Source organism: Tamandua tetradactyla, chromosome 9, assembly GCF_023851605.1.
Source record: "Tamandua tetradactyla isolate mTamTet1 chromosome 9, mTamTet1.pri, whole genome shotgun sequence".
NCBI lineage: Eukaryota > Metazoa > Chordata > Mammalia > Pilosa > Myrmecophagidae > Tamandua > Tamandua tetradactyla.
In genome coordinates, this window is record NC_135335.1 from 107,260,927 (window position 1) to 107,281,614 (window position 20,688).

The 20,688-nt window shown below is 38.9% G+C and overlaps 1 protein-coding gene across 12 annotated transcripts in view; it reads right to left on the bottom strand.

Moving 5' to 3' along the window:
• The window catches only part of PDE4D (phosphodiesterase 4D), a 1,724,553-nt gene that overhangs the window by 1,378,301 nt on the left and 325,564 nt on the right, over positions 1 to 20,688 (bottom strand). The window contains exon 1 of one of the 12 annotated variants that reach the window (XM_077117221.1): positions 16,829 to 16,905. The exons of the other annotated variants lie outside the window; for them this stretch is intronic. The gene's annotated coding sequence lies outside the window, so the exon portion shown is untranslated. Of the gene's footprint in view, positions 1 to 16,828; positions 16,906 to 20,688 lie in introns of those variants that run through there. 12 annotated transcript variants of the gene reach the window in all.

A 20,688-nucleotide genomic window follows, 5' to 3' on the forward strand; every position in this document is an offset into this window, starting at 1 on the left:
TTCCAAAACGATGTACTCCTCAGCACCACAAGGATGACATTTCACACATCACCATTAACTGGCCTACTACTTGTATAGTTCATTTTCAACTTGGTCTCATCAGAGATTCAAAGTATTTTTAAAATTTAAAAAGTTTAAAAACTCATGTAAAACTTAATGGCCAGCAAACCCCAATCAAAACCATTCCTGCCAATCCTAAAGAACACCTAGGGCGATATACAAGATTCTACAAAGGTTCCATGCACTAGGGTAACTTTCCAGAAACCTACAACCTCCGGATGGGCCCCTGGACCAGAAAAGTCCTGAAATGCAGAGAGACCAGTCCCTCTTGAACATCAACTAGTTGTAGACGTTCAACCAGTTTGATCTCCCTCTCCCATATTATCAATAGTCCTTTCCAACATGAAAAAGTTAAAATTGGCGGAGCCCAAACATCCCTAAAGAGTTGGAGAAAGATAAAAGGTGATGGTGGAGTTTTACAGAGGAGGTAGGGTTTAACAAATGAGTATGAGTGCTGAATCATTATATTGTTATTTCTTTTTGTCTCCAGTATCTTAGAGCAGCTAGAAGTAAAAACCTAAAATTGTAGCATTGTAACCCATATCAAACTCTGACATCTATTCTACAACTAATTGTTACAATGTACTTTGAAATTTATTGCCTTTCTGTATGTGTTATTTTTCACAAAAAAGAAAAAAAGTTAATTGTGATAAATGCACAGCTATATGATGATATTGTAAACCACTGATTGTACAATCTGATTGATTACATGGTATGCAAATATGCAATATATATTAATAAAAAATAAGTAAAAAATTAATGGCCAGAAAAATATAGATAAGATTCTATTTTAGTTCATAAAATTTAATTTGTGGCTTTATTTAAATACAAGATGAATACTCCTAAAGAATAATATGTGCTCATGGTTTGAACCTCATGAATATTTCAGAATAAAAGATAGACAGCTAAAGTTATTGGATACATATTGCAGAAAAACTTTGTAGTCATCATACCGGATGGTATAAAGGAAATCGAATTGGTTCTCCCCTTAAGGAAATAACAATATACATACACATAACCAAAAGAATTTATAAAACAACATGTTTTGCATATGGGAGTTGACACACTGCAAGGAAGACAGAATATGAGCAGATAAATGAAGAGGCAGATGCCTGAAGAAGAAAAGCACACGCTGGCACAGAGGGAAGTGGGACTTTCTTCTTGGGGAAAATATGTTTGCGAACATACTAGGGTGAAAACAGAAAAGTTGATTTTAAAAATTCCTAACAAGATTGCAGCATGCAGAAAAAAGGGCCAAGAGTTTGGCTCTAATCCTACAAGTAATGGGGAGGCAATGGTAAGGTTCTGAGAAGAAATGTAACATAACAAAAATAGCACTTGAAGAAGACTCCTCCGTCCACAAATCATTTACACTTATTCTTACCTGTCCTCACAAAACCTTGGCTATGGAGGTAAAAGAGCTCTTCTTTCCATTGCTAAAGGACATTATTTTCAGCAGTAGCAATACCTGAAATATTTCTGAATGTTCATTGCAAGGCAAACTAGTAATAAAAAAAAAAAATTAGATCTGCAGGCTTTGATGTAGCTTTTTTAAACTTCTCTCTTGCTTTAAATGGAGTCCTTAGCCTACAATGTGTCTGAAGGCATTTAGCATTTAGTTTCCTGATAAAATGACAAGGGACTGAAATAGACTGCAGAGAGTGAACATTAACTTCTGTCACATCTAGTGGCTGGGAGAATGAAGCCACATTAGGGAAAGGTTTACTACCAGCAGCTGGCGACAGAACGCAGCACTCCTCAGACAAAATGGGCATTTCTCTGTCAGTGTGGGCTCCTCACCTCTGGGGAGTGTCTCAAGCAATCCCAGCTGCAGAGGGATGTGGGTTGTCAAGTACAGACACAATCTGTCCCCTCTCCTAAAAGGAGTTTGACTCTCATTACTCTTAAGAGGCCATACGCAAGCTGTTGGCAATTTGCTCAAAGGAAGAGGAAATCATATTGAGGAATTGCAACACTTCAGATCTCAGAGGGCAACATGAATGGACTGTGCCCAGGGCCCCAACTTGCCCGCAGCTTCTGGACTCATCTAATAATCTTTGAGCTGGGGGAAGGATGGAGGCTGTCACATATACCTCACTGAGAGGCTTCACTTGCGCAATGCTGAACTAACGGAAAGAGGGGACTGTTTAGTAACGCGGCCCCCTCCTCCTCGGTGCATTACAAAACAGTCCACAGACCGTTGTGGCTTCACCCTGCCTCACACAGTCTCCACGGGCATATCTAATGTAGTGGTCTGCAAATAATGAATGAAGGAGACATCCGTACATTCAAGAAGAAAAATAATCAGAATGACACGAACAGAAAGTTCACAAAAGAATAAAAAATATAAACAAATATATAAGAAAATGTTTGACCCCAGTGATAAGACCCCCCCAAAAAATAAAAATGCTAAAACATTTAAAAAATTGAGGAAATGTTTTCTTCACTGAAATTAGTATTTGGGGGTGGGGGGGGGCATGGACAGGCACTGGGAATCAAACCCGGGTCTCTGGCATGGCAGGTGAGAACTTTGCCTGCTGAGCCACTGCAGCCTCCCCACTGTTTTGTTTTGTTTTGTTTTTTTAAAGTAAAATAACCATTGCTGGTGAAGTTGCAGTGAATTTGGAATATCACTGGAAACAGCAAATAATGGCATGCATGTTTTTTATAAGACAAAATGTAGGCTTACTGGAAAATCATGCACAAAATACACTGTTCCTACACACCACACTCACACAAACAGCTTTCACTATTATTAGTACATTACAATATTAATGTGATACCATTATTAAGAATGATGAAACAATATTATTATAAATTTACTAATACCTATAGCCCATAGTTTACATTAGGATCCACTTGTACAATCCTATGCTTTTAAAAACTTTGTATTCTAGTATCATATATAGGATCTAAAGTTTTCCCTTTTAAGCACATTCAGACACGTAATTCAGTTGTGTTAATTATATTCACCATTGTGCTACCATCACTACTATACATTACCAAAATGTTTCCATCACTCAAACAAAACCCTGTGTCATTCAGCATTCATTCCTCATTCCTTACCCCTATCTCAGGCTCCTGCTTGGTAACCTGCATCATATTTGCTGACATTATGAAGTCGCTTATTCTAGTTATTTCAAATCAGTGAAATAATAGAATATATGCCCTTTTGTGCTTTGTTGATTTTATTCAAAATGATGTCTTTAAAGTTCATCTATATTGTCACATTTTTAAGAACTTCATTCCTTTTTTATGACTGAACAATATTCCTATATGGATATACCACTTTCTATCTATTCATTCATCAGTTGATAGACACCAGGTTGCTTCCATCTTCTGGCAATTGTGAATACTGCGGCTATGAACATCAGTCTACAAATATCAATTCAAGTCCCTACTGTTGATTCATTTGGGTATTTACCTAGAAATGCATTGCAAAGTCCTATGGTGATGCTATACTTAACTTTCTGAGAATCCACCAATTTTCTTGTCAAATATCAATTGCCCATAGATGTTAGGATTAATTTTTGAGCTCTGAATTTGATTGCACTGGTCTGAATGACTTTCCCTGTACCAGTAACAAGCTATTTGGATCACTATAGATGTGCAAGGTGGTTTCAGTTGGGAAGCGGAAGTCCTCCAACTTTGTTCTTCTTTCTCAAGAGGTTTAGCTAGGGTAGGGCACCTTACCCTTTTATATAAATTCACTGATTGGACTTTCCATCTCTGCAAAGAAGGCTTTGGAATTTTTTTGGAGAGTGCATGGAATCTGTAAATAGCTTTGGGTAGAATTGACATCTTATCAGTACTTAGTCTTCCAATCCATGAATACAAAATGCCCTTTCTTTTATGTGTATATGTCTTCTTTGATTTCTTTTAGCAATGTTTTGTGGTTTTCTGTATACAAGAAAATTTAGTCCTTTACACATTGACTAAATTTATTCCAGATATTTGATTCTTTTAGTTGTAAATGAGAGTTTTTTCTTGATTTCCTCTTCAGATTGTTCATTACTAGTATGTAGCAACTCCACTAGTTTTTACATGCTGATCACGTATACTGCCACTTTGCTGAATTTGTTTTATTGGTTCGAGTAGCTTTATTTTGGACTTTTCAAGATTTTCTATATATAGGATCATGCCATCTGCAGATAGGGACATTTTTTCTTCTTCCTTTCCAATTTATATGTCTTTTCTTTCTTTCTTTCTTTTTCTTTTTTTTTTTTTTTTTGCCACTAGCTCTGGCTAGAAATAATATCAGCAGTGACAGTGGATATCCTTGTCTTCTTACTGATTTGAAGGAAAGCCTTTAGACTTTCACCATTGAGTATGATGTTCCTTGTGAATTTTTCATAAAGGTCCTTTATCATGTTGAGGAAATTTCCTTCTATTCCTAGTTTTCTAAAAGTTTTTACTAGGAAGTGGTGCGGGATTTTATCAAATGCCTCTTCTTCATCATTTGAGATCATGTATATTTTTCCCTTTATTCTATTAATGTGGTATTGATTTCTTAAGAACCACCCTTGTTGGGGTCCAAGGGTAGTTCAGTGGTAGAATTCTCACTGCCACGTGGGAGACCTAGGTTTGATTCCTGGTCCATGCACTTCCCAAAAAACAAACAAACACGCAAAACAGACAAACAAAAATTCAACAAATGGTGCTGCAATAACGAGATACTCACATGGAAAAATAATGAAACGTGACCCCGCCATACAGCATACAAAAAAAAGCTTCAAGAGATGATCAATCTATGAAAGTATTCAACACAGCACTTCTCTGAGGCAGGAGTCCATAGGACCACCTACCTCTTTGCTCCCCTTCCTTGGAGGCTTTTTCTCACACGCATAGGACTTCAAGAAGCCCCATGAATATCACTGACTGAGACCAAGTTTTAATTTTGAGATTCAAAAATCCATCCATGAACTTATCTTATTCCCCTAAACGAAATCAAGATCTTGTGAATGACAAGAAAGACCACATATTTTGTTTCTTTGCCTACTTTATCCTTCACCTATTCAAGCAATCTGTCACAACCCTCTCACTATTTGGTTGTAAGACAATGTAGGATTTTTCCTGCAGTGTTCCTACACTCCTTTCTATCCCCACCTTTTTATTGTACTTCTTATAAATTATATCTTTATACATGCTGCATCCAAAACCATAGATTAATCAATACTTTTTATGCAGTTAAATTTTAGAATCCAATAATTTTTAAAGTACATTTAACAAGTAGTTACTGAACAGATTTCAATGCTTGGTATGGGTTATCATTCCACAATTTCAGGTTTTTCCTTCTAGCTGCTCCATACAATGGAGACTAAAAGAAATATCAATATAATGATACAACAGTCATACTCATTTGTTAAATCCTATCATTCTCTGTTATAGTTCCTCCTTCTCCTCTGAACCTTTTCTCAATCTATAGGGGTCTTTGGGCTATGCACATTCTAACTTTTTCATGTTGAAAAGGGATGCCAACAACATAGGATAAGGGGTGGAATTAGTTGATGCTCTTGGAGAGGTGGCCCTTCTGGGTTTCAGGAATTATCTTGGCCTAGAAAACCTGTGGCAGCTATGAGTTTCTGGAAAGTATATTTAGTGCATGAAACTTTTGTAGAGTCTCAGTTAGAGCCCTTGGTGTTCTTTACGGTTAACAAGAATGATGTTGGTTGGAGGTTGCCAAACCATGAAAATTAGCAATATCTAGCTGAAGCTTCCAGAAGAGTAGCCTCCAGAATAGCCACTTGTCTCTATTTTACTTCTTTCAGCCACTGATACCTTATTTTGTTACATTTCTTTTCCTTCTTTTAGTCTGGAAGGCATTGTTGATCCCATGGTGCCAGGGCCCAGCTCATTCCTGGGAATCATGTCCCATGTTGTCAGGGAGACTTTCACCCTTGAATGTCATGTCCCACATAGGTAGGGAGATAATAATTTTCCTTGCAGAGTTGTGCTTAGAGAGAGAGAAGTCAATGCTCTTTTAATCCAATCATATGGGGGCAGATCTTTTGTAGGGTAGGGCCTTTTTTATTAAGTTGCTTCCATGGAGACGTGACCCTGCCCATTCAAGGTGGGTTTCAATCCACTTACTGAAGTCATTTTAGAGAGTTCACAGAGAACTTAGACAGAAACACTCCAGGAGATGTTAAGCAAGAACCCATAGAAACTGAAAGAGCCAGAAACTGTAGTGAGTCAAGGGAAGCTAAGAGATGAAATCCAGAGTTTAATCCAGAGAAGCTAAGGGGGGACTTACAGCTGCTTAGAGAGGGAAGCATCCCAGAGACACTAAGGAAGACCTACAGGGCACAGAGAAAGCCATTGGTATCATATGCTGAAAGTCACAGAACTGGGCTCAAGGACCAGTAGATGCTGGCCACATGCTTTCTCAGCTGACAGAGCTTTCCCAGATGCTAGCAGCATTTCTTCAGAGTCCAGGTATTATCCTGTTGATGCCTTAATTGGGACATACTCATGGCCTTAGAACTCTACATTTGTAACTTAATAAATCCTCTTTGGAAAAGCCAACCCATTTCTGGTGTATTGCATTTCAGTAGCTTTAGCGATCTGAAACAATTACCTTATCAGAAGTCTTTATTTCTTAATGCTACTTCACTCCACTGTCTAGTGTATTTCTGTTTGTTTCCTTTAAAGTTTTCTCTTTATTGAGATTCACATGTTGTTCATTCATCATTTCCTGCTTTCCTTGAGTTCTCATTCCATGTTTTCCTTTAGCTCCTCAATTATACTATAGATCTTTTTTTCAAAGTCTTTGTCCAACTTGTCCAAAGTCTGATCCTCTTCATTGACGGCTCCTGAATTTTTATCTTGGTCGTTTGGATGGGTCATGATTTGTTTCTTTGTTTGTCTTGTAACCTTTTGTTGTACACTGTATGACTTAATATTTTAATGTGTGAATTCTGAAATTTAGCCCCTGAGCTATCTGTTCCTTAAGTTTGTATCCAGATATTACATGATGAAGATTGAGTATCAGGAGCTGGCAAAAACAAACAAACCAATGCAAAAATTACCTTTCACAGTCATTGCAAATTGCTTCTGCATTGACTCCTTCAGAGTTTAGTCTTCCTATCAAGAAGATGAAACCAAGGCAAAACTAAAGTGCTGGGTCCTCTCCATCTTTTCTGAGCCTGTGTTTTTCCTGGGCTTGTGCTCCCTTGTAGCTTTAGGAATTCCCCCATTGATAGGAATCTGAATGTACTCTCTACTCTCTATGTAATAGACTTTCGCCTCCTTCCAGGTGTTGTCTTGCGTCTTAAAGCTGGTCATCCTTGGCCTAGGTCACTTTGACTTAATGGTTTCCTGCACTGCTTTAGCCTTCTGCCAACTTGTTCTGACTGACGGGCAAATTCTGGAACAGCCAGCTAGACACAGGTGCCCTGGTTCAAACTTTCAGTCTTCTACCCTAGAGACTGGCACTGACATATAGGCATGTCACTATATTCCTCAGGATTCCTGTGACACTCCGGAACAGGGTCAGTGACACAAATGTAAGAACAGGCTATTTCCACACTGCATTAGGGAGAAGTTGAGGAAGAAGCCAGTTAGGGCAGCATGACCTTCTCTGACCATTTAAATCTGTGCTTTCTCGATTCAGACCTTGCCCAGTATCTGCAACCCTTTAACTGTTTTCTGAAGTTTTGAGGAAGAAGGCTTGCCAGTTTCAGTTTTAGCTGATTATTCAAAGATTCTATGGGTGAATAGTGCCTTGGAGCACCTTTTACTACCATCTTGGTTGACCAGAAGTATGTCTAGCACTTTGTCGAAAGTGAAGACGAAGAAGAAGAAAACGTCATATAGAAAGATGTTGACTGAGGGATTTTATATACTAAAATAAATTCATAAAAGAAAGAGCATAATAAGAAATGTGATAATAAAAGAATGCTTAGGAAAACCACAGTATATTCAGTGAATGATTTAAGAACAATTAAAGATGTTATTCATGAAAAGTTTACCACCTGGAACTCTTTTGATTTAAAAAAAATTATTATGAAATAGTTCTTACTTAGAAAATAGTACATATAATGATCATATATACTTCAAAATATCATCTCAAATTTAAAAATCAGGACACAAAATTGCATATACAATTACGTCTTGAGGGAAATAATCTGAAGTTTTAACAGTGTTTATTTTTCAGTACTGAAATGAGAGCTAATTTTTCTCCTATTTTTCTCTATACCTAAGACTTCATTTAACTTCTACTAAATACAAGCTTATCATATTTACTATCTCTAACTTCAGACATTAAGTTGAAAAAAATTATCTGAGTCATCATATTCATCCATTTTTTTCATCCATTATATATTGAATTCTATGATCACAAAACACTGGGTAACAGAGAAGATAAATGTATATGAAACATATTTCATGCTCTTCAGAAGCTTTTAAGAAATGCAACATGGTAATGTAATAGCAAGTGGAAAAATAAACTCTTCTTCAATTAATTAATTGAATTCATAAGTACGCAGTGGCATTGTACAAGGTACATGGGGTTTTTTTTTCTTTTGGCATGGGCAGGCCCTGGGAATCAAACACGAGTCTCCGGCATGGCTCGTGTGAGAATTCTGCCACTGAGCCACTGTTGCCCGCCTGATACAATGGGGTTTTAATCCCTTCCTTATGTATTGGTAATCTGGATAAACCTCTCTAATTACATTTCCACATTCTCAAGCCGAATCTGGACTCAAGCATACTAGGAAAGTTTATCCAAAGCAAGGAAAGAAGACAATAAAAACAACTTGCAAAACTGTACTCTGCCCTTCTCTAATCTGCCTGTGGTTACCTATGAGTAATTTGATTTTTACATTATCTTTAAAACCATAGGAAAGTCTCATAAATTCCTAATCTTAGATATCATCTTTTCTACAAATTCCACCCATTTAAAATTTCATTCTGTCTTAACACTCTCTGTGACAGCAAGCTCAAAAATTTTCAAGGCAGTCCCTTCCATTTATGGACAGTTTGACTCAATTCAACAGATTATTCAGTAACTTCTAGGTGTCAAGCACTGGACGCAAGATGAGTAAGACATCTGCCCTCAAAGAACTCACAATGCAAAAGAGGGACCAGGGAGTGAATGAACTATTATCTTTAATTAGAACGCCTGAGTGCTGTCCTGGCAGTTGGATTACACTTCATTACAGAGAGACACAGCTCTGCAGATGGAGCTGGTCGTTGATGGCTTCAAAAGAAGGTGACAGTAAAGCAGGATTTTTTTAAAGGAAGCTTAGTAGGATAACTCTCTTGAAGATCTGAAGATTACAACACATGGTTTTTAAAGGTTCATGCCTTTTAGTAAGGAAAACTGTTTAGGTTTACTTAATCTTTTGCCCCACATTTTCCCATTCCTACCTTTTAAACACGGAACCATTTTTCATGAAATATCTGTTAACCCCTCAGTCAAAACCCACTGAGGTAAAGCTGCTGTAATTTAGCCTCACCTGTAAGAGACACTTCGTAAATTATCCACGCAAAGTCATATCTTTGGTATCATGTGGCAAGCACAGAATTGGAGCCTAGGACTCTGAGTCACTCCAGTGCTGATCCTGTGTCCTACAGGTGACAGATACTAAGAGTGACACTTTTTTTAAAATCACATATTTTGGATATTGCCTGGCAGAACACCAACACGATTTTAGTACAGAGCAGGAAAAGAAAGACTAGCAATGAATAGAGTTGGCAAAAAATGGGAAGGTCTAAATTGGACATGAATTTAAAATAGAAAATCCTGTATTCTCAATCTGGAGGAAAAAGACTTAATGAAAAGAAAGAGATTGAACTAGTTGCTCTCTAAGGTGATTGTGTTCTCCAAATATCTGTCACACTGTTCAAGAGCTGTATGCAATAACTTTGTGTGGATGCAACCCTGCTTATATAAACATGATCATCCCTGTAGAGGGATAAACAAGAGGAAAGAGGTAATAACAGAATCCTTTTCTGAAAACCCTCTAGCTTCACAATGAGTTCCTGAGGGATCTTGTGTCCTCTACACTAGAAATTTCATTAAAAAACAGGGTAGATCCTCATCTATTGGGAAAGATATAAAAACAGTCATGTCTAAAGGAAAAGAGACGGACTTGATAAAATCTCAATCATTGTCAACCTTTTGGGACAGGCTGTGAGTCAGTGGCTGACCATCACGTCTGAGTGCTGCCCAGCAACTTGGCACATTCTGCGTCTTTGACTCACTTTTAGATAGTTTTATCACTTATTGGCATCTCTGTTTACCTTATAGGTAGACATGAAAAATGAAAGAAGGATGGACACAAATTATTACATTGAATTCCCTGCTAGGGAGATTTACTCTTTTGAACATAGGATGCAATAGAAGAAAGTAAAAAATTTTGACTAGGACTTAGATTATATGCACATTTTTATATTCCATTTCTTGCACTTCTTGATCCATTAGAAAATAACCCTATACACTGCATGGTAATCATTGACCAAACTACATTTCAGAGGAGGGTCTCAGGTTGATGTTACAAACTTTGATTTTCAGAACCAATTTTTCTACTCCAAGTCAGACTCCAGGAAGATTCGAACTGATTGCTTTCCTCCTATATATCCTCCCCAGTGTCTTTCTGTAAATAATCTACTGATAAAAAGAAATAATTCTGAGAAGTCTTTAGAAGAGTTTCAGCATGTAACTAAATTGATTACCCTTTTATTCAATTTATCTTTAAATTAAAACAACATAAAAACAATCGCAAGACTAAAATCCCTCTTATTTAAAATAAGAACATGTATGCGTTTGGCTTATCCCAATTAATTAGCACTTATCATATCTAGATTAATTTTGTTCATCATGAAAGAAAGGATAGCTTGAGATTAGTACTTGCAACCTAAGTATAATGCCTAAGGTTTAAATTATTTTTTAAATCCATTTGAATTGAATAGGCTTAAATCCTCCTATAAGTACTTCCCAAAACAAAAGTCTCTTAAATGAAACACATAATAAGAAAGAAGAAATTGACAATTTCCTATCCCCATGTGTACATGAAATAGATTTTAAAGCAAAAGAAGCACGCACAATGTTTCTGCAGGTTTCTCTTCCTTTGAATTCCACCCCCAACCCTGTATCCTACATCAGACATTCACCAAAAGAACTGATGTTAGTTACAAACCATAACAATGAAATCGACAGAATCATACGTCAGTCACTGCAAACCTGCAGAGCGAATTTCCCCCCAAGTCTCTCTAGTCTCATCAGTGTAAGAAAGAAAAGGAAAAAATCAATAAACATACTCTAATCCGTCTAATCTACCACTGTCACCCATAAAGCGTATTATCACCTGGGTTTAGCAATAACACCAATGGAATCACGGCCCTGAAACACTGTACTTGAAATATCAACTGCAGAATGGTTAGCAACTGAGCTCTCCTGTCTGGTAACTAATGCCTGGTCTGATAACTAATGTAAATAAATTGTAAGTTGAACTACATAAAAGAAGCCCAACAAAAATAAAGCAAAAGGGGTAGCACCGCAGAACGATTAAGGGTGCAGGCTTTGGAGTAAGGCAAACCCAAATTCAAATCCTGATGCCAACACTCACTCTATGACATTGAGCAAGTTACCCCCCAGCCTGGCTTTCTCCCTATAAAGTAGGGATCATGGTAGTCCTTCACATGTAAACACTTATTAAATGGTAGCTATTGGTTATCAGTGTCTCCTTAACAGAAGATTCTCCAGAGCAAAGAAAGCCTCTATTTCACGGCCAATACACTGCTAAGTGAGAAGGGTTTCCTCGCCCTGTGATTTGGCTTTGAAATACAATGATTTATTGAAGGTTTACAACAGGGCTGAGATCATCTCCAGTTTTTGGCAAAGAATTCAAGTCACATTATGGAGACTAGAAGTCCCCTCCTAAAATGCATTGACATTGTACATTCGTTTTTAAATGATACTTTCTGGTTCTGTTGAAGAAACCTGAGAGAAGGTCCCCCCCAAGTGAAAGCCTATTGCATCAAACCCGTGGTCACGGGTGGGTGGGGTGGGGGTGGGGTGAAGGAAACATTTTTGAAGATAATGCTGGGGAGGATGGAAAATAGAGGAAGAAAAACACATTTGGAATCAAATTAATGCATGCGTTGACTTTCTATTGTCTGTACATTGGGATGCCTGTGTGTTATTTGTACAAAAAGAAGAGGCAGTCTGAAGGGAGACTGGAAAAGAAGAGTAATAGAGGAGAAATCACTACAAATTATAAACAAAAACTCAGTCTTCACCATCGACAGCTTCTCTTGGGACCTCCCAGGGGACCCAATTAGTGTTGGGGTTGGCCATACAAACCTCTGCATTAACAGCCACCTGTGCTACACCTTCCCCAGCTGAAGTGAAAAAGCCCCTGTTAATGAGGTTTAGGACCAATCATCCCACAGAAAGGGTCCTGCCAAAGACTCTAAAAGTAGGTGTCTTAGGGCAACTGGCAGGGAAACTCCCTTCAATTTTGCTTCAAGTTAAAGAATTGCCTTATTGGAAACCAAGACAAATTTTTAAATGGTGATTTGGCTTATTCTTTTTGATCCTCTTTTCCTTTGCTCCTTATCACCTGAGACAATAGTGGCTGCGTGTTCCATTAATTCTAATCCATTGCCTCGGCACCTGCTGGCCTGATTATTGTCATAAATGGAAGAAATGATTTTGCAAAGAACAAGTGACAAGAATTAGTGTTCTCTTTCAAGTAAAGTAGGAAAGACATTTAATACAAGCAGTGGGAGAGACAGTAAATGCAAGCTCTACCAAACTCTTTAAGTGGAATTTAGCAACATCTGGGAATCTGCAGGACCAAATCGCTCTTACAATGAAATCCTTCATGGCATTTCCACAATTCGAGGATGGACTCAGGACGCCTTGTGAATGGATTTTGTCACCTCTGCCAAACTGACACCAATTTTGCTATCTCATCTCCTTATGAATGCACATCGGTGGAGCCATATCTACAGAGCATACCTACAGAGCACTGTATAAGACACCCTGGAAAGAGAAGAAAATGTCCAAAGTCTTTGAGAATCAAAAATGGGTGATACTACATGTAAAATATCTCATAAATTTTAAAACCTCAAGGAGTTCTGAAAAGGAAAGACTGAGATGAATGCAGAAAGGCTCCCCAGAGGAAGTCAGATGTGAGCTTGGTTTTTAAGATGTTGGGACTGAGAATGGAGGAATGGAGAGCTGAGTAAATATTCTGAAGCAAAGGGGGATGCACAAAATGTCTGGCCTTGATTATAAGACCCACCGATGTAAAGGATACTCAGATTCCTGTCAAGCTCAACTTTTCATGCAAACAATCAAAGGGAAATAAAGGACAAAGTTCCCTACTTTTTGTTTAGATCAAATTCTCTCTGACACATTCTGTCTTCATGGCTGATGTAAGTGACAGCTGATTAACCTGACCTCAGGACCACCAGTATTAGCTGTGTCTTAGCCTAGCGACAGCTAAACAGATGACAAAAACACTGCACTAGAAGACTCCTCATCCTCTCTCTGTCACAGCTTTTACCACAAACAAATTAGAATTGGAGAAGGCAGCCCAGGCAAAACAAAACATACAGAGAGAGGGCTCCCACTAAACTCCTTTCAACCTTATTGGCCAAATGGACCAGGATTTCTCAGAAGGTGTGAAGTATAGTCGGGTGTCAAATTCGGCAACATTTGGCAATGTATATATCAGCAATAGTACACGAAGTTGACACTGAGTTGGGCCTGAACTGGGCATGCAATTTGTGTCTTCAGGATCCATTCTTCCCTGGAACTTACCTGGGGCACCTTTGAGGCTGAAAAAGTTAGAGGGGAATAGTGCATTCTGCTCACACAGCTCACTCCATCCCAAATTACAGAATGGTAAAACTTCACAGCTGAGAAGAGAACGTGGAGTCTACTTTTTTATTCAGAGAGGCCAAAAGGGCCCTTGGAATCCATTCATTCACTTAGTCAGTAGCTAATTATCAAGTACTCACTAAGTGTCTGACCCGACTCTGCTGGACGCCAGGAATACACTGATGAGAATTAAAGGTGCATTTCCTGTCCTGTGCAGTTTACAGGGGAAATGGAGCCAAGCAAGTAACTGGAAAGTGGAAACGTAGTTGCTCCCTGCTAAGACTGTAGGAAAACTGCGCGCAGTGGAAGCACATAGAATGGTCCAAGGTTCAATCCTGGGATTACTGGTAAGTTAATCAGAAAGCCTTAGCTAGCAGGATTCCAGAGACAGAAAACCCCCTTTTTCTCTTCTGGCTGCTTCCTCCTACTCTCTAACCAGCAAAATAGCTCAGGCCCACAAAGGGTACTGAGGGTCACACAGGTGGAATCCCAGTATCTCCACTCCTCTAAACAGCACTCGCAATGGGATACCGCACCCTTTCCGAAGCTGAGTGCAGGGCAGGGCGAATGAAGGCAAGGCACTTCTTTGAAACGACTTCTCTGACAATGGTATTTAATATAAAGCTAATAAAAGCATAAAGTCCCATTTAGGTTACTGTGATAACAAGAAGAGAAGTTACACAAGTGCAGAGAACGTTGATCCCTGACCGGGTGGTAAAGGCAGTTGTACAGGGACAAAGGAGGAAGGGTGCTTTGCCCACAGAGCTTGCTGAGAAGAAGCAGAAGGCAGGAAGTGGAAAGCAAGAGGCAGCAGGAAGAAAAGGCAGCTGTTTACAAGGTTTGGGCCCGCCGTTGTCACTCAATCAGGAGGCCACTTTCCTGCCCTAAACACAGTCTTATCATCAGTGAATTTAAGGGAGAAAGTGAGAGTAAAATTAACTAGAGAAATTACATCTCTTGCTGAGAATGCCTCCTATTTGCTTCCCCACAGCAAGATCTTGGAATGCCCTCATGAAAGCATACAATTGAGAGACAAAGCAGAATTAGAGCACCTTCTCATGGAATTTTTATAAAGATGGAAATCCTGAAGTTGAAAAGTTTAGCAATCTAAATTTTTTGTAGAAGGAAAGGTCAGCCCCAGGATAGAAGGGCCCTAGCTGGAATCATTCTAATTTGCCCACTTTTCTCTCTCTGCACCCTATCTCAGTGGCAGCTTCCCTGCCAGGCTGGCACTTCACCTTGGACAGCATGTGCTGGGAGGATGTGTGCGAGTCATCTGGGATGGGTGGGGACTAGTAGAGTTCAGAGTTCTGATTCAGTGTCCCTTTTCCTGAATTCGATGATGCCAACACATGAGTATACACACTCAACATATTAATCCTCATTTTCCTATTCCCACCCAGTTCCAGATGTATTACAATCTGATTCAATACATTTAAAAGGTTTCTTTCCAAGAGGCTAGAAGGAAGACATCTGAAAGTCACATCCATATTACTGTCTACTTAGGGCTATCATGAAGTAGAAGTATAAAGTCAGTAGATATATTTTCTCTTGCATGGCATGCTCATGGATTAAACCATAATTTGCTCTTCCCTTTAGCAGAGAGCTAGGAGTTTGATGTAAAATATATTGGTTCCATCTTAATCCTATGTGGCTTCTGCCCAGACTGATCAGGGACTACTCTGCTTTACCAGGCAAATGGTATTGAAATGGCAAATGGTACTAAACTGTCTGACATAATGAAGCATTATGCACAAAATAATAAACAAATAAGCAAACAATAAGGAATTAAAACTATATATGCATTTTGATTACAATTACATTAGAAATTAGGAAAGAAACAAAGAGAAGAGGAGAAATCTTATATCAGGTCTCTGTAAGTCATTGAGGCTGGGCTAGAACTGGGGTGCATATAATCCTATCATTCTGTATTTCCTCATTATTATTAATGAGACTATAAGACATAAAAATACTTCAAACACTCAGATACACACAAAAGGTAATTATAATACTCCAAAAATATATGCTACCATACGAGCTATTTATTACTGGGGAGAAAGAACTGTAGCTAGAAGCAGGCACACCCAGCTCTGGAAACTACTAACTGTGTGTTCTTGGGCAAAATGGTTAGCCTTTGGGCCTCAATTCCCTCAGCTATAAAACAAACGAGGACAGTATCACCTACCCCCAAAAGATTTTCTTCAGAATTAGATGCCATCACACTGTTGAAAGTACCTCACCAGGTACTGGTACTTGGAAGCACTCAGCAATGTCTGTTTCCTTATGGTTACAAAGTTCCTGTGTTCAACACAGGGATTTTATCCTCTAGTTTGATTCAGGGCTCTCTGCAGATACTAGACTACGGAGGCTTAGTAACTTGCAAAAAAACTATCAGGCAGCTGTTTCTAGATCTGTTTGCTAGCTTTATTACACTGAAGAAAACACTCCTCCTTTATCTGTAAAATCTGCTGTCTGTGGCAAGAGCTTCTAAGACCCCGTAAGACTTTGTGACAAAGTCAGGATCTCTCTTCCTTTCACTCCCGGTTGAAAGGCTGGCACTGGTGTGCGCTGCTCTTGTTGGAGGGGTTTTTCCTCATTTTTACCCAGCTTGAAGCTGTAACACAACAGAACGGCCCCAAGCCGGGGAAAAGGAGGCTTTCCCAACCACACTTTGGTGACCACTGGGGCAGCAGGCAGGGAACGACCGCCGCGTCCAGGCTGCAATGAATGATTCGAGCACAGACGAGAAAGGCCTTTCCTGTCATTACCACGACAGTCAAGATCACAGAAAGAGAAATTTCAGATCAAGAAAGAAAGCAAACGTTCTCAAAGCAAAAGTATCACGCCTGCACGATCAGATAGTAAAGCACGAAAATTAAGAAAGTAATAGATGTAAAATGCAGCGCTTTTCAGAAGCACGTTACATTCGCTTACTTTTAGGAGTCACCACTGACTTAGAAGCCCTTCATCTGGGTCTCTCCAATAAAACCTTGCTTTTACAGGCAGGAGGAGCTTTGGAGCCACTCCCAGAAACGGCAGCAGCAGCTGCCACCGTGGACGAAGTTCCTTCACATAGTAAAGGGGAACCTCTTCAGGTGTGGTCTGGCGTCTCACAGGCTTAGCAAATTACCAAGGGTCCAGAAGTACCACAAGACTTAAATTCGCCTGGAGGGATCCTTGCAATGAGGTCGCCAGTCTCCTGGAAGCCTAGCTTAGAGGTAAAAGCTGGAAACCCTAAAGTCCAGTCCTAACTAGGTACATCTCCAGCATTTTCCAATAATTCTTCTTTTTTATTTTTTGCATGGGCAGGCACTGGGAATCGAACCTGGGTCTTCGGCATGGCCGGCGAGAACTCTGCCACTGAATCACCATTGCACCGCCCATTTTCCACTAACTCCTAAATGAGGATTTCCATTAACTCTTAAGCTATTCTTAACCTATTTTTAAAAAAAAATGCCAAATTTTGGGCAAATGTTCATTTTCCTGAGAAAAATTCCACTATCATTCATCAGATCCTCAAAGCGGTCTGTGATCCAAAATATTTTAAGAGCAACTAGACTTAACAACTCATGTCCCTTCCAGCTGCCAACTATTGAAGCAAGTTTTTTTCTGATTACAAGAAAATATATATTCTTTGTAGAAAATTTGAGAAATAGAGATAGAACAAAATATCCTGTAACTGTGCCACTCAGAAATAACTGCTGCTAATATCTATATATATGCAAAAATATTTTTGCATTTGATATTTACCTGGTACATTCAGTATTGCATACTGCTATATTTTACATGCTAAAAATTCTTGAAAACACCACCTATAATGGCCACATAATATTTCATCGTGGGTATAACTATATTTTATTTAACTATTACCCTATTGTTGGGCATCTATATTGATTCTAATTTTTAATAATTATCAATAAGGCTGCTATGAACATCCTTGAAAGTCAAATTTTGGTTATTCTACTCTTATAGAAAATGGAGAGCTAGTAAAACTTTTTGAGCAAAAGAATAGAAAAATCAATACTGATCTTATGGCAGAACATGGGGTGAACTGAAGTGGCAAAGATTGAAGGTCTCTGACCAGATGGGAGGCTATTTCCCGAGAAGCTGAACTAGGGAAAAGGCAGTGCGAGTGAACCTCAAGGTCCAGCCGTGGAATACATTGTCGAGGGAAAATCACCATGAGTCAGTGGTTCAGAGGGACAAAGGACAGTCAAAGATTAAGTTGGGGTTTGTGGCCTCTGGGACCGGAAGAGTGTATACACTATTAATCGAGATAGGGAAGTAAAGCTGAAAAAGTCACTGGAAGATAGGAAAATGAGGAGCCCTAGCTCAAAATGGCCACTTCAAGAAAATTAACTGCAGATATAATGACTGAGCTACATTTTTTAAAAATCATAACAAAATACAAAAAAGAAATTAGTGATGATAACTCAGTGAAGATGTTTTGAGTTCTCCCATGACATAGTAAAGCCATTAGAAATAGGAAGGAGAGTCTTTTTTTTCTTCTACTTATCGTTCAGGCCCCTACATAAAGCTCTGAAGCAGTAAATTTGGACTTACATTTTGCATCAGTTATCTTCTATTTAAAAATTTGCCATTTCAAAATTCCTACATCATTCTTTATTCTTGTAATAGATTCTTTCCAAAAGCTTCAAATTTCCATACAAGGATCTTCTGGAAACACTAATTCCAGAAAACCAAAGAGGATCAAAGATGTTGGTAGTGGCATACTGGCAGGGAAGCTGTTGGTGTTATTTCCATTTTATGGAAATATGAGTATTTCCATAATAGTATGAGATTACTATTATTTTTACAGGTACTTCTTTGGGGTGATAAGACAATTCCACAAGTATTTATTGAAAGCCTTTCCTCATGTGCCTTTTTCACATGTTGGGTGCTGAGTGCTGGTGGTATTAAGCTGAAGAAGACGGCATCAAACTCAAAGACATGTAATTGAGCCAATTCTTTCCTTGTTACTGGGAACTAAAGGAACAAAGAACCTAACCAATTTCTCCTAGCCTCTAATCCTCCAATTTCATCTTCTAATTCTTTCCTTCAAAGTCCCATGCTGGGTGAGAGGAAAACTGACTGGTTACATGAAGGCCTAGAGTGGTGCAGTTCCCACAAAAGAAAAAGCCCCGTGTAATAATTCTGAAAGCCAGCAAATGTACCAGGAGGTTGTTCTAATAGACACAAGTCCTCCTTGCGCTAACCTGGTTTTCAGAAAAGAGAGTGAAAAAAATGCAATACGAACAGCTCAATATGTCATTTCAAATGAAGCATGACACTCAGATGGCCTCAGAGTTATATGCTGTGCTAGGCTGTACATTTCCATATAAAGTATAACGCACAACCTCTGCTCTAAAGGAACAAGAAATCATTTGAAAGAATGGCACACAGTATTAAGAATGGCGAAGTGCCTAGAGACCCTGATCTTTACTCTAATTGCAGAAGATGAAACTTGAACTGAATCCTGAAAAATGAGAAACACTTAGATAAGCAGAGGAGATGGGGATGAAGAAAGGGATTCAGGGGCAGTTCCTGGTTAGCACTGTATAGGGAAAGCATAGAAGCAAGAAGAAGCATGTTTGATTTCCAAGTTGGGAGGAAGTGGCCCAGAGAGAGAAAACCCCCAGAAGGGGCATTAAGTGGGTCAGGCTCCCCCTGCAGGAGAAGCACTGACAGTGGAAAGGGACCATCAACCCTATAAATGGAAGTCAGAATCAAAATTATGCTCTGCGGACTGCTAAAGAGGACCTAATAAAACAGAAATCAGGAGAAAATGGTGGAACACAAATGGGTTCTGGGGTGAAGAATTCTAGTGGAACACAGAAGGACTGGAAATGCTGGCCTGGAGTTTTTGTCACCTGCCCATATGTATCTTTACCCACTGTTTACTTAACTTTGGTTTATGCTATAAAAGCTCCCAAAGTTAATATACACGTAGTTGCTGAACAGGGCTATTACAAACTTGGCATTTCCTTCCAGGTTTGGCGTTATAGCTCCCAGGAAGCAGGGTTCACACAGATGTGCTTTGTTGGAATGGTATGTGTCTATCAGCCACTGAAGGAGAATGCCTGCTCCATAACCTGAGGGAGTTTTATTTATCTCTGACCTAGCGCTGAGTAGTCATATGGTACGCACTTCACCACGTACAAGCCAGGAACTGAAGTAGAAAAGAGGCAAGAACTCAGAGCACGGAATAGTGTCAGATAACCAAAATCCCAGAATTCCAGAGTGGTTCTAGAAAGAAATGGAACCTAGAAAAAACTACTGTAAGCAGAAAAAGATGTCATTGCTAGCTCAAGTCTTTATTAAAAAATCCATTATACCACAGAAAAAAGAGAATATTTCAGAATCAGAACACTCCTTCCCCACTTATTTTAGGTACATCTTTTTCCAGATACCCTTGCTAAAAGAAGGTAAAAACTTTGATAAACAGAGAAGTCAACTATCTATAATGTGATTTGAGTATTACTAACAGACTTCTCATGCCTCACAATCTCTCTCACTAATTTGCCAAGGCAGACTTCTTCCTTTATATTTCAATAATATTTATTGAGCATTCACTATGCTATAAACACTGAGCTTGATGCAAGAACACAATGGCGAACAAGATAAACCCTGCCCTTAAGGAGCTAGTAAGATAAACACATAAAGAGGGAATCGAAGTTCAATGTAACACTAGAAATAATAAAAAAGCATATAACTCAGACTTGGGCAAGGTGGGGTCAAGGAAGGAATCTGTCCAGAGTATTAGCTTAGCAAAAAGAAGAGTCAGGATTAGCCAC